Source organism: Vicugna pacos, chromosome 28 (genome assembly GCF_048564905.1).
Source record: "Vicugna pacos chromosome 28, VicPac4, whole genome shotgun sequence".
Lineage (NCBI taxonomy): Eukaryota > Metazoa > Chordata > Mammalia > Artiodactyla > Camelidae > Vicugna > Vicugna pacos.
Window position 1 is genome coordinate 4,757,982 of NC_133014.1, and position 14,968 is coordinate 4,772,949.

At 38.5% G+C, this 14,968-nt stretch overlaps 2 long non-coding RNA genes across 3 annotated transcripts; one reads left to right on the top strand and one right to left on the bottom strand.

Moving 5' to 3' along the window:
- Positions 1 to 1,549: 1,549 nt before the first annotated feature.
- Positions 1,550 to 6,680, bottom strand: LOC140689970 (uncharacterized). Its single transcript, XR_012065116.1, has 3 exons — positions 6,455 to 6,680; positions 2,453 to 2,578; positions 1,550 to 1,765 (listed from the first exon to the last, which is right to left on the bottom strand). It is a non-coding gene; the product is annotated as an uncharacterized lncRNA (long non-coding RNA).
- Positions 6,681 to 6,764: 84 nt separating this feature from the next.
- Positions 6,765 to 11,658, top strand: LOC140689999 (uncharacterized). 2 transcript variants are annotated; one of them, XR_012065159.1, is made up of 3 exons: positions 6,765 to 6,860; positions 7,613 to 7,698; positions 11,577 to 11,658. It is a non-coding gene; the product is annotated as an uncharacterized lncRNA (long non-coding RNA). The 2 variants fall into 2 exon arrangements; XR_012065160.1 differs by lacking the exon at positions 11,577 to 11,658 and adding an exon at positions 8,672 to 8,946.
- The last annotated feature ends 3,310 nt before the right edge of the window (positions 11,659 to 14,968 follow it).

Below are 14,968 nucleotides of genomic sequence, written 5' to 3' on the forward strand. Positions count from 1 at the left end.
TTTTAAACACTGATAATATTTATTTTCTACATTTTTTGAATATAATAAAGCTACATTGGAGTTACATGGATTACTGGTTGTTATATATTCCTCTATTTTCATGCTTCTGAGCACTTCCTGTCACTCCCCAGATTTCATGTTGCTTGTTTGTTCTATGACCTCATTTCTCTGATGGGTTTGAGGAAAATTAATTTACGTGTTATGCAGCTTTTTCTGTTGTTGTACATGAGGGGCATTTTTAGCTCATCTACATCTCTGATATGGGACTAAAACTCATATTCTACATACTATTTTTAACTTACTTTTTTTCTCATTTGAAATATCACAAATATATTTCCAGTGAAATATATTGAGATTTAACTTACTTTGTTTAAAAAGCTGAATAATATTCTGAGTATGCATAGTACCACAGTCTATTTAACCAATCTCAGGGAGGAGGGTACAGCTCAAGTGGTAGAGTGCGTGAGGTCCTGGCTTCATTCCCCAGCACCTCTATTAAAGAAAAATCAATCAATCAATCAATCTAATTACCTCCCCCCGCCAAAAAAACCAACAAACAGCAACAACAAAAATCACCTATTAATAGGCAGTTGTGTTTTTACTAGATTTTTTTTCTCATTATTAACCTTGCTACTTGTTGATATCTATGTGTGTGTGTGTGTGTGTGTGTGTGTAACTTAAAACTGTTACGGGTTAAATTGTGTCCTCCCCAAAAGATATGTTGAAATCCTTCCCTCCACCAGTACCTGTGAATGTGATCTTATTTGAAGATAAGGTTTTTGCAGATGTGCAGAGACTTCCCAATAGAGGACTAGAATGGTATTAAGGTGAATAAGGTGACTTTGAAAGTGACAGTGATGCTCCTGCAATACTCCATCTGTGCACTGCATTTCTCAGCTGCCCTGGAATCCATGTGACTACTTCTGGCCAACGGGCTGTGGGCAGAAGTGCCACGTGTCACTAGCAGATGAAAGTATTTATCAACTGACAAGGGGCTCCCAGGATGCCTCTTCTGCCACAGCAACTGAGGAGGTTTCATTTTCAAGATGACAAAACTAGAAGATGGTAAAACCTCTTTCAGCCTACATCTCTGAATGGGTACCTCGACTTATACCAGGCAAGCAGTATAGCTGGAATACATTCATGGAATGATTTTTAACTGTAGCATGAGCTAGCCTGTCCTGACAAATAAGAATGCAATGAGTAACTTTATTCAGAAAGGGAAGCATGCACAATTAGCTTCATCCATGAAGGTGAAGACTCATATGCTTACAGATAACTAATAGAGAAAAATATTTTAAGTTTCAAAAAGCAAAGGTCAAAAAGAAAATTGTTAGGAAGTATCGTAAGATGCAAAATTTAGCCCCATAGGAGAATCAGGGAAGGCCTCACAGAGGAGACAGCATCTGAGTTAAATTTCAAAACTTAAAATCATGTGTCATTTTACACTTGAGATCTCAAGAGGGCCAGAATTGCCCCCAATCATTCAGTTAATGGCAACATAAAGACCAGTCCTTACAGACAGCCTCTGAAAAAGCACTTTAAACAATTATGGTAAAAATGTATTCATTTATATAGTTTTGATTACATAGACTTTAGAAGTGACCCTCTGAAATTCCTAAAGATGTTAAGAAATGAGAGGAAATAGTTATTTAAAGAAAGTCCTCAGTGAGTGTGACAAGCTCTACTCTTCTCGACCACTGGTGATTTGTTTCTCAGGGTCTCTTTAAGTCGGATATGCTGGCAGTACATCTCAACTCCATCACTAAGTTATGAAAGAAAAAAATGAATACAAAATATTTATATAGGATATAATTATATACAAGCCATCCATCAAGAAGTTGAGATAATCTTTCTTAAAAACAGTATTTCTGTTCTTACTCCTCATAAATTTATTCCTTTAAGAAACTGTCTAAAAGACTCAGTATAAAGGCTTTATATTCAATTTCAATAAATGGGCTCTTGTAACTGGATTCTGTCCACAAAACTGCTCCAGTAATTTTCTGACTCCTATATAATTGTCATTTTGTCATAATTTTCTTGGATGAAGCATCTTCACTTGCTCAACAAAAGAATGAAAGAAATTGGAAGAGGCTTTTGGTAACAACTACCTGTATCAGTATAAAATTTCCCCAGCTAACATTTCCAAAAATGTTTTATATGTATTTTTGATGGTATCTTAAAATATTTAAATGGTATTTTTACATGTCTAGTTATATTAGATGCTTTAATATCATATTTTAAGAAATTATAAATTTTATATTATGCATTTTAATAAACATAATACAATAATAAAATAATAAATATAATAAAAATATAAATACAATAAATATATTTATAATAAGTTTAAAATAAATATAAATAAAATATCATATATTTATAATAGTAATATATAACGTACTTTATAAAAATTTTTTTAATGAATTACTTTACAGAAGAAGTAGATCCAGACCTCATATTTCCAGAGCAGGCTTCAGAAATCCATGATGTCCTTTTGTACTTTGTGGCTCAGATTGCTCGTATGGCCGTCTGTATGTGGGACCAGCGTGAAAGGCTGTGCTTCACAAAAGACACCTCCCTGGGAGGATAAGAAGAGTCTGATACTCATTCCCCTTTCTGTTCCCCAAGCCATATGCCCTGGTTAAGCTGCATTAAGTGAGAGGAAGGGGCATTTTATTCTGCACAGAAATCCATAGACTCACTAAGCCATGAGCCCCAAGTCTGAGCCTTTCCTGGAAGGTAAACTTTTTCCTAATTTGTACATCACTTTGATACAGTCAGTAGTTACATCTTCCATATCTTTAGCTCAGCGATTTCCCATAATGGTTTACAAGTCTGGTGGAGTAACAGTCCCCACCAACCCTTGGATCAAAAGGAAACTTTCCACACCAGTCCAAGACCTACCGACAAACGCATCAAAGAGAAGAAAAACAAACAAACAAAAAACCCCAAATCAGAGAATCAACAGGCACACCTATTACAGTTAACAAATTTATACATTAATGTAATTCTGATTAATATACTCAAAAAATGAAATTTTAAATTTAGGAAAAAAAATTTTAAAAGAAATAAAGTGGGAACTCTAGAATTATACAAAAATATACAATGACAAAAATTAGAATATTAATAAATGAGTTCAATGATGGAATGTATGCATTAAAGAGAGAATTAATGAACTAGAAAACAATTTCATAGAAAATACCCAGAGTAAAGCACAGAGGAAAAAGAAACTCATGGAAAATACTGCAAAAGGCATAAAATTATATACAGGCTATGTCAACAAGTCTAATGTGCTGTTGGAATCACAAAAGGAGAGGAAAGCATGAGGCAGAAGCAATGCTTGGAGACACTGACAGAATTTTTAAAACCAGTGAGTCATCAAGTCACATATTCCAAAAGCACTGTAAACTCTAAGCAAAATAAATACCAGAAACCAACAAATAAAAACATAAAAAGTGAAAGAAACACATGCATGCACATAAGAATGAAATGGCAGAAAACCAGTAACAAGATGTGAAGGGCAGCCAGTGGCCTGAATGGGTTTCTGAAGTCACATGATCTTCAAAGAAATGGTAGGAAAATTAGAAGTGACATCTGAAAAGAAAGGGGAAGCCAGAAAACAATGTGCTCAAAGAAAATAAAAGGAACTGTTTAACTAAAATTCTATACCCAGCAAAATGGTCCTTAAAAAACAAAATTAAAAACAGAGATAAAAACAAAATGTTAAAAAGGGGCAGGGCATTTAGCTCAGTGATAAAACTCATTCTTAGTGTACACAAAGTCCTGGGTTCAATTCCCAGTGCCTCCATTAACAAAAAAAAAAAAAAAAAAAAGAAAAGAAAAGAAAAGTAAAAAAGGACATTTTAAGACAAAAGAAAACAGATTATTGGTAAACCCACACAGGAAAAATATGATACTAAAGTAATTCTTTTTTCAGGTAGAAGAAAAATGAACCCAAGTAGAAATAGAAATGAAAGAAAGCATAAAAAACAAAAGACGAATCATTTTGGTAACTCTATAGGAATACTGACTGTGAGAAACAATAATGGCAGAGCAATACCTTCTGGGGTTTAAATACACCTGGTTTTACGATTCAAGAAGATAACACAATAGGAGAAGGATAATTCAATTTATTGAGTTTCAGAGCTTTGCTTTGTCTGGAAAATGATTGAAATACCAATTTACACTGAACTATATAATAAATCTAAAAAGCATGTTTAATTTCTAGATGTGGACATTAACCAGAATCATAGTAACAATTCATTAAAAAGGAGAAAAATTACATAATTCACACCCCTTCACATATGCAAAGAGAAAAATATTAAGTACAAGAGACAACTGAAATTATTTTAAACAGAAAAAAAGTAAAAGCAATGTAAAAGGTAAAGAAATGCAGTACCTCATAGCTCGTCTAAGTAATGGTAGCTTTCAATGATAATGATATTTGTAAAGTCGCAAAATAAAATTACCTAGTATTAATCTAATTACAAGTAATCTATTAGGGAGTCATTTGATCTGATCATATCTAAAATGGAAACATTAAGAAAGCACAGCACAGAAAAAAAAGAAATACCAATAATAATATAAGTTAAAATATGGAGGTAAAGACTGTAAGAAACAGCTAAACCTCTTGATGATCATTGCCTCTGAGAATCAGGGTGTAGGGCAAGGAGCTGGGGATTTTTCATTGTAAGATTTATAGAAATATTTTATTTTGGTGAAGTGAAAAATCAAAAATTTTTAATATAGAAAAAATATTTATCTAAATATGAGTACAGAAAAAAGGCATGGATATTGAAGCAGCTCATCTGATTTAGTGGCATCAGGGTATATGCAGTATTTGTTACCTTTCCATATCCATGATTTTAATTGGACAGTTTATTTTTTTTAAATGAATTCAATAGTTTAGAAGGAAAAAAAACTTTTTAATGCTTTGGAATAAAGTATGTAGTATGGAAATTATCTGTTTCTATTTTTTGTTTCTTTCTCTGTTTCTGTGAGTCAACTGCAAGTCAGAATATTCTTAGATTTGCAATATGTGCTTTTCACTAATTCTCAAAATATTCCTGATCATCTACTTCATTTTGAAAGAAAAGCCCTACACGTTGTCAGTCTCTGGCAGAGAATAGACACCCAAGGCACACTTTGAATGAATAGAGAACAATCAGCCCCAAACCTTCCCAATCGCCCCCAAACACATTCCACCTCTTGTAGTTACAGCTCAATTTCTACCTGGGGAGTCTGGGAGCAACATAAGGTATTAGTGATAGAGCAGGCAGACAACTAGGTATGAGCAGAGAAAAGGGGGGCATGGTCCAAACACATCATGTAAATGGGGGTCCCTGGGCAGAAAACAAAGAAAAGCAGGAACCCTTGGGGCTGATAAGAAATCACACATTTGGGGGTTACAAGTGCCCTGGAGGCCAACAAAGCAAGGTGGGAAAAGGCAGGCATCTCCAGTGTCCGAATGTAACCTTTTGCTCATTATACACTTATTTCAATAAAATTAGCCTTGCAGATAAGAAGTACCCATCATGCACCGAGGCCATGACACTTCCAATCCAGACTAAATAAGAACAAAGATCCCTCGTCCCCTTGGGAAGGTGGAGCTGGGATAGAAATCAGGGTGTATGATCCCAGACCCTTCTCTCCCCAGTAAATATTCCACCCACTCATTTTCTCATTCTATGTAACCAACTTGCCATGGAGACTCAGGGCAGCTGCTCACCTGAGTCTGCCCACTCTCCCCTGGAGAGTGTGCTATCCACCCCTTAGTAAATCCCCACTTTACTTTCTCAATCTCTGTGTCTCGTCTCTGAATTCTTTCTGTGACAAGAACCTAATCATTGGCAACATTAGTGTAAGGTGAGTCTCCCCTTTTGGCCAAGCACTGTGCCAAGCCTATAACTTCAGGACAGTTTTAAATTGTCCACAACTCTCTCCTCGCCATCAACATCTGTAGTTCCAGCTCAAGCTAATTCTGCTCAGAAATGCCCCTGGCTCTGCACCTTTCCTCTCCGTCCTCCCCTGATGCTGCCTTCCTCCCCTACCCAGTGACCTCTCACCTGGACACCCAATGAGCCTCTTGTCTAAAACCCCTGGTGCCAGTCTTTCCCCACTCCCTCCACAACTTGCATTCCTATTAAAGGTATCCTCCAAAAAAAACCCCAAATCAAGATCACTCACACCAGTGACCTGATTCAAAAATCTTGATTATTTCTGATCCTCTGGATAAAAATCTAATCCCTTAACTGAACGGTCCTTATTTTGGCCACACCTTTCCACACTCACTGCTTAGCTCTCTCCCACCACTCAGACTCTCCACCACACTTGGCTTCTTGCTGTCCCCCCATCCTCTCAGGTCCCCTGTCCCTGCCTCTATTTAAAATGCCCTTTGCAACTTTGTCTTCTCACAAATGTCTGCCCCTCCTTTAAAATCCAGATCAAATGTCACCTCTTTAATGAAACTTCTCTCAGGTCCCCAGGAACCATTGCTTCATATCTCTGTAATGTCACTCATCATGGCGCATTCTTATTTGCCTTTATAATGACTCAAGTGGTTCCTCAGAGCAGGGAGACAGGCTCCTCCCTCACCCCTTGCTGTGTTCCCAGAACCTAGAAGTGTCACGTTCAATCTAGGATTAATTTTCTGGGGCTGTTGTAGCAAAGCATCACTAATGGGGTGGTTTGAACAATGGAGATTTACTGTCTCAGAGTTCTGGAATCTGGAAGTCTGAAATCACCATGTCAAAAGACTGGTTTCTTCTAAGGGGTGTGAGAGAAGGATGTGTTCCAGACGTCTCTCCTTGGCCCGTACATGGTCATCCTCTCCTCGTGCCTCTTCACATCATCTTCCCTCTGCAAGTGTCTGTTTCTGTTCAGATTTTCCCCTTTTTACATACTGGACACCAAACGTACTGGATTAGGGGCTCATCTTATTCTGTATGACTTCATCTTAACTGATTACATCTACACAAATCTTATTTCCAAATGAGTTCACATTCTGAGGTCCTGGGGGTTAGGACGGCAACATATGAATTTGGGAGGGCACATTTCACTCCATAACAAATGTGCTGGAAGGGTGTGTGTTGAATAACTGACTGGGTGTATGATGAAGGGAAAAATGAACAAAGTGTTGTCACTCTGTCCTTTAAAATATATCCCACTGTTTCCTTCCCTTCCAAATCCCACCAGCCATTTACTTCACTCTTACCCAAATAATTTTTTTATTGATCTCTGCTATAATTGCTTTGTTCTCCAATCTATCTTTCATATTGCCACCATATTCTATTTTTTTTAATGAAGTCTAGTCAGTTTACAGTGTTGTGTCAATTTCTGGTGTACAGCAACATGTTTCAGTTATACATGTACACACATATTTCTTTTCATATTCTTTTTCATTATAGGTTACTATGAAATATAGTCCCTTGTGCTGCACAGATGAAAATAGCTGTTTATCTATTTTATATATAGTAGTGTGTATCTGCAAATCTCAAACCCCAATTTATCCCTTCCCACCCCCTTTACTCCTGGTAACTATAAGTTTGTTTTCTATGTCTGTGAGTCTGTTTCTGTTTTGTAAATAAGTTCGTTTGTGTCTTCTTTTTTGCAGTGGAATACTACTCAGCCATGAAAAAGAATAAAATAATGCCATTTAGAGCAACATGGATGGACCTGGAGATCATCATTCTAAGTGAAGTAAGCCAGAAAGAGAAAGCAAAGTACCATATGATATCACTCATATTATTCTTTTAAAATGCTCTTTATGTCAACTCATGTATCTGCATAAGAGTGTGCCATGGCTCACTTTCTCCTACTATATCAAGTCTAAATCTACCCTGCTTCCTTTCAAGAACTATTGTAATCTGAATTTATCTGATCTATTATACTTCAGGCAATGTGTGCACTTGGCTTGTATGAATATCTACATTAGGATGGAGGAGTGTTGAGAGAAACCAAGATCTAGAAATTGACTTTGGTAGGCAAAAATCTAGAAGTAGCCTGGGGAGTTTATGGGATCAGCAGGCTGAGCAACATGTCAGGAAACCTGGTAATGAATAAACAGGTAAATGCAAACAGAGCATCAGGAACCCTATAAGGAGTAGTGATGGGTCCCAATGGGTGGGTGGAATCCACCATAGGAGGTCAAAGGACACGTGAAGTTCTGAACTGTGGGTAGGCAGGCCACACAGGAAAGTGCATCCCTGGGTTAACGAACATGAGCCACTGGGCCACCGTTCAAGAGGAGGTTTTCTGGATGAGTCACTGGACCCAGGAAAACAAACAGAACAGAACATGGTCTAGAAGGATGGAGGACCAAGGAACCAAGGTGAGAGCAAAGGGGGCATGGGAAGCAAATTAGTCAGCTGAGGCCGTTCAAGGTGGGGGCAGCAGGAACGTTGGAGCGGCTCAGGAATGTCATGTATAAACGAGGCTCACATAGTCAGTCATCCCTCCCAACCAGGAAGCAAAGATATACAAACAAAATAGTTATAACCTAACAAGCATTTTTATATATAAAACAAATGTTATTTAATATAAATCTTTAATTTTATTTAAAGACTTACCTGTAAGATCTGAAAACATAAATCCTCTTGAAGAACACAGGCAGCACTCTCTTTGACATCAGTGTCAGAGATTTTTTTTTTTTTTTTTGGATCTGTCTCCTCAGGCAAGGGAAACTAAAGCAAAACTAAACAGATGGGGCTACATCAAATTGAAAGGCATTTGCACAGTGAAGCAAACTAACAACAAACCAAAAAGGCCGCCTACGAACGAGAGAAGATTATATCTGATAAGGGGCTAATATCCAAAGTACACAAAGAACTCATACAGCCGATATCAAAAAAACGAACAAGTCAATTTAAAAATGGACAGAGGATCTGAATAGACAGTTTTTCCAGATGAGCAACAGCGACATGGAAAGACGCTCACCATTACTAATTATCAGGAAAATGCAACTTAAAACCACAATGAGATATCACCTTGCACCTGTCAGAATGGCTATCATCAAAAAGACAATGACTAACAAGAGCTGGTGAGGATGTGGAGAAGAGCAAACCCTCATACGCTGCTGGTGGGAACGTAAATTGGTGCAGCCACGGTGGAAAACAGTATGGAGGTTCCTTGAAAACCTAAACATGGAACGTCCATATGATCCAGCAATCCCACTCCTGCGCATTTATCTGACAAAAACAAAAACATTAATTAGAAAAGATACACACCGCTAATTTCATTGCAGCATTTCACTGCCAAGACACGGCAACAACCTAAATGTGCATCGATAAATGGATGAAGAAGACGTGGTGTGTGTATATATGTGTGTGTGTGTTTGTGTGTATGTATCTACACTGAAATATTACTCAATCATAAAAAAGAAGTAAATCTTGCCATTTGTAACAACACAGATGACCTAGAGGTTATTAATGCTAAGTGGAATTAGTCAGATAGAGAAAGACAAACACCATATGACTTCATTTACACATGGAATCAAAAAAACAAAACTAATGAACAAACGTAATAAAACAGAAACAGAGTCATAGATGCGGAGAACAAACAGAACAAGCCAGAGGGGAGAGGGGCTGGGGGAAGGGAGAAGTGGGTGAGGGAGATGTGGATGTACAAACTTCCAGTAATAAGATAAATGAGTCACGGGTGTGAAATGCACAGTGTGGGGAGTACAGTCAATAATTATGTAACATCTTTGTACGCTGACAGATGGTAACTACTTTTCATGGTGATCATTTTGAAATGTATAGAAATATCAAGTCATTATGTTGTGTACCAGGATTTAACATAGTGTTGTAGATCAATTATACTTCGAAAACAAACAAACTCACAGAAAAAGAGATCAGCTTTGAAGTTGCCAGAGGTAGACTGGAGGGGAGTATTGGATGAAGGTGGTCAAGTTACAATATTCCAGTTATGAGACATATAAATACTAGGGGTGATAAAAATAAATTTATATATATTTATATCTAGATAAATACAAATAACAGTGCTGTACATTTTATATAAAAGTCATAAAGACGGTAAATCCTGAGTTCTCATCACGAGGAAAACTTTTTTCTGTTTCTTTAATTTTGTGTCTGTAGAGGTGATGGATGGTCCCTAAACTTAACTGTGGTCATCATTCCATGATGCGTGTAAGGCAGCTCGCGATGCTGCACATCTTAAGCTTATACAGTGCTGTATGTCAATTATACTTAATAATATTGGAAGAAAAAAAATGTGATTTTGTGACAAATTTTGGAAACATCCACGGGAGTTTTCTGGTTTTAAAAATGTGTGACACGGGGGCATATTTGTGACGTGAGGATAAATGTTTCCTAAAGTATCAGGGACTTCTTCTCAATGAATAATCACTGCAGATGGAGAAGTCAGAGGGCAGGCTATGGGAAGCGGACACAGATTTCCAGGCTGTCTTTCCAGCTTCCTGTATGAGCTGTTAGCCCTCTGAAGGGCTGAGTGTCTCTTCTGTAACAAAGGTGACAGCTCCTGAGCTGTGCTCTTAGTCTTACCTTAAGCAGCTGTCTTAAGAACCAAATGAAGCAATGTGTCTGAAAATCGCTGCGTTGACCAGCGGGTGCTTTTCAAAAGCGTGTCACCATCGTGGGTCACAGCCCAGCAGCAGATAACACAATGTAACAGTAAAATATCAGTAGTAAGAGATGAGTGTTTAAAGTCTTTGCTGCTAAAGGAAAATTCAACTTCAATAAGGTGTGCTTTTCCACCAGTCTCTGTTAGTTGCGTGCCATTTGGCCCTTGTCCAAGAGGCGCCACATCTTCACAGGAGACGGAAAACAGCAAAGGGCAGGAGATGCTGCGGGGAGATCGTGCGTGCGTGCGTGCAGGAGGGCCCTTCCCTCCCCGCCCCCGTCTCCCTCGGGTGCCTCTCCCCACCCCCTCTGCGAGCTCAGCTCCCTGCCAGTACCACAGTGACAATATGAGATGTCGCATCTGAAGAAGCACAGCCAAATATTTGATTTGGACGATTGCACTGAAGATGCCTCATCACAACTGTGGGTGCCCAGATTACCAACTCCTTGCTCTTGGCTTCCGCACACTTTGCAGTGAGTACAAACTGCACGGAGAGCTCATTACAACACTGATGGAAAGGATCCCAAATGGCTGATGTGCAGTGTCTTGTTTGGGGAAGAGTTCGCTGATGAGAAGGAAGCTGAGGAGGCAAGATGCTCTTGTTTTTCCTGTCAAGGCAAATGGTACCAAGAACATGGCAAGCTTTTTTTTTTTTTTCCTTAATTTTTTTTTTTCCTTTCTAACTTGGATTCAGAAATTCTTGGCGATGATAACACGATTCCTTTTTGGGGAAGAGTCACGATGACTTCTGCCCTTCCCTCCTTGACATACGTGGGTCTCCGTTTCAGTTAGCATCAGTGATGAAGCTGACAGATCTGGGGAGGGTCTGGTCTCAGCTGTTGCTCCCCCTCCTGCTCCAGCATTAGCTGTTTCTGACAGCCTCTTGTGCTCCTGTTCCAATCTGATTGAAACATAAACAAAACCATTGTGCCTAATCAGGGGCAAATGATACCTTCTTTATATTTTTATTCCACAAGGGATAATATCTTTAAACTTGATGCAGAAACACTTAAAGTCCCTAAAGAAGAAAGGAGATGAGGACTTCAGATTTCTCCACGTCTGCTTGTGAAATGAAAGGTACACTGTGTTTTCATCTGAAATCTACAAAAGTGAATTTCTCATTCAAACGTATCTGATCTTTCTGTCATGACTTCCAGTGAAAATAGTTGTAATTAAAAAGTCCAAGAGGTTCACTGAAAGGCAAGATCGGAGAGACTGCGGTCATTACACACCTACGTACACACACCACACATTCACAGATGTTAATTATATGAGAACATAAGTGCACGTGCATGCGTCAGTGCACAGCCATGATGAGGTTCACATTTTGTATCTACGGTTGTTTGGCTTTGCTGACACTCCCATGTGTGTACAAACACAAGTATGTCACATGCCAATTTGTACAGATACCTAAATCGAAATCTTTAGAATGATCTAAAAAAAAAAGGACTGAAGTAGCCAAATGTGTATATGTTTTAATAGACTTCCTTTTTTGATTTTCATAGCCTGTCCTGAAAAAAAAATCAAATCATATAAGAGGACTGGGGATAATATGCCTCTGCTGTTGAGTTGGTTTGCTGGTCCTGGGCTGAGCATGCCAAGGTTGTGGGTGTGTTTCCCAGGCGGGTCATATACGTTTGCTCTGTTCCGAAGCGCCAGGCTGCGCTTGGAACCCACATCAGTCCTGAGATGAATGCACCTGCAAAGGCTTGAGGTTTAGAATGTAAGTTCTGGAGTGGACACCACGGACTTAAACCTCTACTCTCCACTTCTTAGAGATGTGATTTCCCACAATTTACTTTGCGTAAGTTTCCATCTCCTCATCTGCAAAATTGGAATAATAATTGCATTTCTCTCACCAAATTGTTGTGGAAACTAGGTGAGCTCACAACCTAAGCCCTAATAGGCCAGGCTGGCTGAGGATGGAGTCTGGGACGAGGTGGAGGTGGTGGCAGGGTTCATTACAGGGCAACCAGGAAGTTACGTTGAGCGGATCAAACACATTCCGTCTAGTGACCACAACTCAGTGGCAAGTTTGAAACCCAGGATCATGAGTGTAAGGAGTCTGCTTCCTGCAAATTCATAGCTGATGGAAAAATAATCGGCTTGTTCCCCAGCTTTCTACTTCCTGGTCATTATTTGAAAGGTGTGCAAAGTGGATTCTGCAGCTTAAAGCCCAATTAAACCTTGTGTGGAAAAATGACGGGAAAAAAACAACATATATAATATAAACTTTAAAAGATATATTGTCCAGTTGTCAAGGAGAAATATATGCAGTTAGAAAGTTAATTAACTGTATTCTCCATGCATTCCTATTTTAACTCGACTTTCCTACTGTCTTTTCTATTAGTATTACTTCTGTAATTTCGCTGAGTCCCACAGAAGAAATTTTAGCAGAACATGCAGTCATTTAATGATTTTATCTAAGTCCTAATACAGCATAACTATGTTAAGACCATAAATAAGAAACTGTGTGATGAGTCTAAATGTTTTTCGAATGCAGTGTGTGATCTCTGTGTGTGATTATTTACCTGATATCAGTAAACGGATTCTAAAAGGGTGTTCAGTTTGAAAGAGAATCTGAGTCCCCATCTTTTCTTTTTCTGTGTTCATTAACGCCATGATTTTTTCTCACAGTATTGGTCTGTGTTGCTTCTTTGGATTAATTTCCCTGTATGTTTCTAATTCAGTCTCCAGAGAAAACAAGGTCACAGATAAACAAAACCTCAACTTGTTAAAAAGAAGAAAAAATTAAACCAATTATTTGCTATCATTTCCCACCTTTAGATTTGTTTCTCCTGTCAGATAATCGTTTAAATGAATTCAACTTGTGATACTGAAATGGTCTGTGTTGTAATTAGTTGTAACGTAACCTGAATCTTAAATAAATACATCATCTTATAAAACCTCTAGCATCTCAGAGCCCTTTGGAAGAAATTTTTTTTCAGCACTTACCAATATCTCACCGAGAACGTCTAGAAAATTGTTGAATGTATCCAAAAAGCTCAATCCCAATTTATAATATGTTCATATTACTGATTTATTCTACATTTTAAACCTCCATGTATCTTTACCATTATTAATGCAAATTCTTCTTTATATTCCTTTATTTAAATTTTCTCTACATTTCTGTTTATTCAATCTCTTTTCCTTCTTATACCAAAATAAAATGAAGAAAAAGTTAAAAATCAAAATCTCTACTCACTGTACCTTTAATTAAACCAAAAAATGAAGTTTTACTTAAATTACCTCCTCACCTGATACTGATACATCAGACTGTTAAAATCAGGTCCCAAGTAGCATTTATAAAAGGACACCACCTATGTTGAGCTCAAAATATGGTCTCTTACTTGCTAGTAAATATAATGTAATACCCACTTATCTGGGGGCGTAAAAATGAGAAAATTTCCCAAATACGGCTTCATCGTCATTTTTTTAATACTAGGAAGGAAATAGATAAAAACTGCTGTGAGACATTGTTTGCTGAAATGCTTGGAGTTTTGCTGACAGCTTAATGAGGCTTCCTGAAAGCAGCATCTGACAGAGAGATTTACACTGACCACTCAGGAGAGCAAGAAGAAAGCTTCATGGGACAGAGAGGGCAAAAGCTCTCCTTTCTTTCTTTTTCCCCCCGTGAATCTCTGCTAGAGCTTAGTTAGGAAGGCTGGTAAGTATCTGCCATCACCCAGTAGCCGCGCTCCGAATGAACTAGGGACATACTCAAAACAGAGCCCCGACCCTGCAGGGAGTCCACAAAGGATGCTTGAGGATTTGATGTCCTTGTATCCCAGAGGCCAAGGCAGTGCCCCCCTTCTGCCTTCTTCGGTCAGGGGTGGGGGTCTCAGTGTACTCACTCCTCCCCGGCTTGGTTCTATCTGATCTTCCGGCTACAGCTTGTTAGGAGGATGGGGATAAACCAAAAAGCCACTTCGATAAAGAACCATATAACACTAGTCTGGACATCGGAACAAGAAGGAATCAGGTACAAATCATATCCTTTCCACTGGCACATTTCAGTCTTGGGCCAAGGTTGTGAAGCAGGTTATTGCTCATAGCAACCATGGAGTAAATTATTTTCTGGTTTCACACTTCAATCTTTAACCCGTAAATGTGGCTCATGACAAAAAGGAATGAATAAATAAATAAATAGTCTTTAGTGGTGAAAAATATTCCAAGGGAGAACATAAAACCACAGGAAAAGTGATGAAGCTTCTCTTAAGATTTAATGAGCGCTGGAAGTGAATTCCACTCCGGGAGGGAAGGCATCCGGAGTGAAGGGCTGCGGAGATGTTTCCTGCATCATCAGTGGCTGAAGTGGCTTCGTGTGGTCCTCCCTGCTATCCAGTACCTTCTCTGTTATGATGCTCGA